The sequence below is a fragment of the Silene latifolia genome, chromosome 3 (genome assembly GCF_048544455.1).
Source record: "Silene latifolia isolate original U9 population chromosome 3, ASM4854445v1, whole genome shotgun sequence".
NCBI classification, from domain to species: Eukaryota; Viridiplantae; Streptophyta; class Magnoliopsida; order Caryophyllales; family Caryophyllaceae; genus Silene; species Silene latifolia.
In genome coordinates, this window is record NC_133528.1 from 73,370,337 (window position 1) to 73,374,157 (window position 3,821).

At 35.2% G+C, this 3,821-nt stretch overlaps 1 long non-coding RNA gene across 1 annotated transcript; it reads right to left on the reverse strand.

The window, feature by feature from the left end:
- Positions 1–344: 344 nt before the first annotated feature.
- On the reverse strand, positions 345–2,977 carry LOC141646139 (uncharacterized). Its single transcript, XR_012545374.1, has 3 exons — positions 2,688–2,977; positions 1,689–2,480; positions 345–614 (listed from the first exon to the last, which is right to left on the reverse strand). It is a non-coding gene; the product is annotated as an uncharacterized LOC141646139 (long non-coding RNA).
- Between the last annotated feature and the right edge of the window lie 844 nt (positions 2,978–3,821).

A 3,821-nucleotide genomic window follows, 5' to 3' on the forward strand; every position in this document is an offset into this window, starting at 1 on the left:
TCTTTTCATTACTCATATGAGGAGGATGGGCTTCACTAGTAGAATTAAGGCGATTGGCATCAGTCATAAACGCCCATTGGCATCGGTTCTCAACCGATGCCAATCAAGGTGATGTAAATGGTCAATTTTCAAATTGGCATCGGTTTGTAACCGATGCCAATTTCGCAAAAGTGGCATCGGTTCCACCTTAGCAACCGATGGCAATGTAGCTATATTAGTATCGGTTGTGTCATAACAACCGATGCCACTTTTTAAATTTTTTCCTTCTTTTCTTCATGCACATTTACCTGGTGCTATAAATTATTTGTATAAAAGCTGCAAAATACTAGACAACACATTCATAGTAACTGAACAATCCAAATTTAATTAGCTTCCTACAAATTTCATTTACTAATAGAAATCCAAGTCAAATACAACTATTACAACTATTGAACAAAATAACATCTAAACAATTCACAACAATACATACATCCAAACCTTTCAGTATATTGCTCTACATATAAGTTCTACTTGAACACCTAAATTGTCAATAATTCTCAACATCATATACTCTCTTTACAATAGAGTCGGAAGCTACCGAACCACGTTTATCTCTTGAAGTGTAATTGTTGAGCCTGCAATACAATGCATAAACAAGAACAATTGTAACAAACGAGATAATAATTACACAAGATTACTAGAGTAAGTAAAATAAACTAATTACACAACCATAAACAGACGCTTATAAAAGGAACATCAGCTACCACACTTGAAATTTTACTTAAGAAGAATGATATATGTATGAAAGACTCGCAACACGCTCATTGTTCAAGGCTTCGTATGAACTCATGTGCAGATGATGGTAATGATGATCAACTACAAATTAAGAAGAGAATCCACTGATACATGAACCGAAAAAAACTACTAAGGCTAAACAAGTTCATGCCATACCAACTACGGTTAGTCATTATGCAAAAATGTAAAAGACTGACATCTAGAGATATTGTTAAATTTCAGTTAGGAAAAACCTACTGGCTGATTGTCGAAAAATAATATCAGAGCCTCTTAATTGTTGAAAAATAATACAAGTAAAAAGAGTTGACAAATCACCCATTTTTCACTCACTGCCAAAGTAAAAAGTCTCATCAAACAACATCACAATAGCTAGATTAATAACACCAAAAACAGTTAACTTTGGGTGACATTATTACCAAGTTCAAAACAAACATAAAAACACAAAGATTAATTAAATTCCACACAAAAAGCAAAGAATCATATATACACAACTCAACACTGCATATGAAACACTCTCTTAGGCCTTAGCCCCTGTAGAGTTGACTCAGAGAAGAAATGGCAGCATCACTATCATTGTTGGGCACTATTCTTTTAAACTAACAACAATAACTACCACATTTTAAAACCCACTTGAAAGAATGATATTTGTTTGAAAGTTTCGTGTCTCAACACTCTCAACCACAGGTTCATGTTTCAAGGCTTCATATGCAATCATGTGCGGATGATGATAATGATGACCAACTACAGATTTAGAAGAGCGTCCACTGATAACATGTTACAAAAAAATACTAAGGCTAACCAAGTTGAGGCCATACATACTATGGTAAGTCAAATTTGTCAAAATGTAAAAGGCTGACGTCTAGAGATACTATTAAACTAAACTGGAGTAGGATGAAGGCGTAAGAGGATCTCACCAACATTAGGCTTCAGGGTGGCACTATCCAGGTCTGAGATAAGCTTGGTGATGGATTCCTTTGCTCCATTGTACAAAAAAAAAAGGATTGTCAAGCTATATAAGCGGATTAAAGGGAGATTTAACAGTTTACAGACAGTTCGATGAGGAATATAGTCATATTGAAACCTAAAAACATGGCATTAAACCATTACGGCGAATTAAAATGGTCTTTTATCATTTCTTCATATATCTCTGAAATCTGAATATGCATCTAATTAAGAAAACTAGTACTTCGAGTTACATAGAGCTTTCGCATAGGTCAAGAAACTATTGAAAATAGTATAAACTGTTTCCAGAGTACAAGGTAAGATCAAGGCTATGAATCATTAATACACTATTAAATGGTTATGATCATCAACATACAAACTCATCATTTATCCCTTGAAGAATGATGGGGCAATAGTCTAACACCCAAACATCATTTGAACAATAGATTACTACAAATAAGAAAGTCATAGCAAAGTTTCACGCACCCATCATTAGTTAGCTAATTTTATTGTACATGAGTCAAGCCTTATATTATTCATAAAGTGAGATTTAGACATACATATGAACAATGCAATAATAGCTATAAATAATGGCGAGTTCAAGTAAAGTTTGACAGCACCGCAATGAGATTAACTACACTAAAAAAATGTATGAAAAACAATTAAACAATCAAATGGGCATCAAAATCACCTTTGCTGACTGATATCAAATCTCCAAGTATGCGAATTCGAATCCTGATTGTTGATTCCATTATTTCCACCACCTATTCGATTAGGGTAGAAAAATAACATTATTAATCAACAAAATAACCCTAAGAACACACTTACCAGGGATATTTCAAGACACAATCTTTGTCAGACAATTCATCGAACACCTTCCGCACACCATACAACACTCGACATTTTGCTTACAGTAGGATCATATATCCTGAAAACTAATTGAATTTTTTTTAAAAAAATAAAAATAATACCTGCTCAGTTTGAAGAAGGAGCCACGCTTGTGTGGGTCAGGAGTTGTGGTCAAGTGAAGAAATGACGAGTGTGGATCTGAGTAAAGAAGGGTTTCGTGGGTTGGTCTGGAGGTGGGGTAGGACGAGGGAAGTGAGGCTTACATAGGAGTCTAGGACAGCAGTCGATATCGGGAAAGCGAGATGATGAACGATGTGGTGATGGTATTGGCCGCTGATAAGCGACATGGCAGCGGTTGCAAGGAGAATGGGTAGGTCAAGTAACACGAAAGGTCGTGGGTGTGTAATTGTGTATATAATGATGGAAAAAATGGCATCGGCTATATTATAGAACTGATGCTAGTTGTCCAAGAACAATAATGGCATCGGTCTTTTAGTAACAACCGATGTCAATTCGCTCTAAACTATAATTGGCATCGGTTCTTAGAAGAACCGATGTCATTGTACCGATGCCAATTACCTTATTTCTACTAGTGCTTATATGTCAAAGAGGATGTGGTGTATTTTGTTGTTGCGGTTTGTGTACCTATGTGTTGTTAGGAGTTTGCATTTAGTTTATATGGCATAATAGTTGATAGAAGAATATGCATTAGAGTTGTATATATGTTAGTTGCATCATGGCTTGTAGTTGCATGGCTAGAAATGTTTGTGAAAATGCCTATTTGGGAAGCTTGAGAAGTGTATATAAGGCCCTTGTAGATAATTTTTCTCCTTGAGACTTTGTTTGCTAGAATACCCTCAAGACACCCTAGGATGTGTCATACTAGTATCTTTTGACCCATGGACTAAGGCCTAATCAAGAGTACCTTGTGGTGTGATAACTCATTGGCTATCATTTATTCCAAGGTGACCTTTGAAACCATGCAACCATTCTTACAATTCTATCATCATATTTTGTAACCAAAAAGGGAATGGGCACAAAAACATCAAATTGAGTTCAAGTACAAAATCAAAATCAAATGTTTGTAAATTGCATCAAATGAAAAGAGGAGCAACAATAGACTCCTATGCTTCAATAAAAGTACCCTTGCTACAAAATGGGATTACTTTGAAAAATGTTCAAAAATGCAATATTGAAAAGAATTGTCAAGTATCGAAATGCCAATCATCAAAAATGGCAAGAAATGTTCTTCAAAT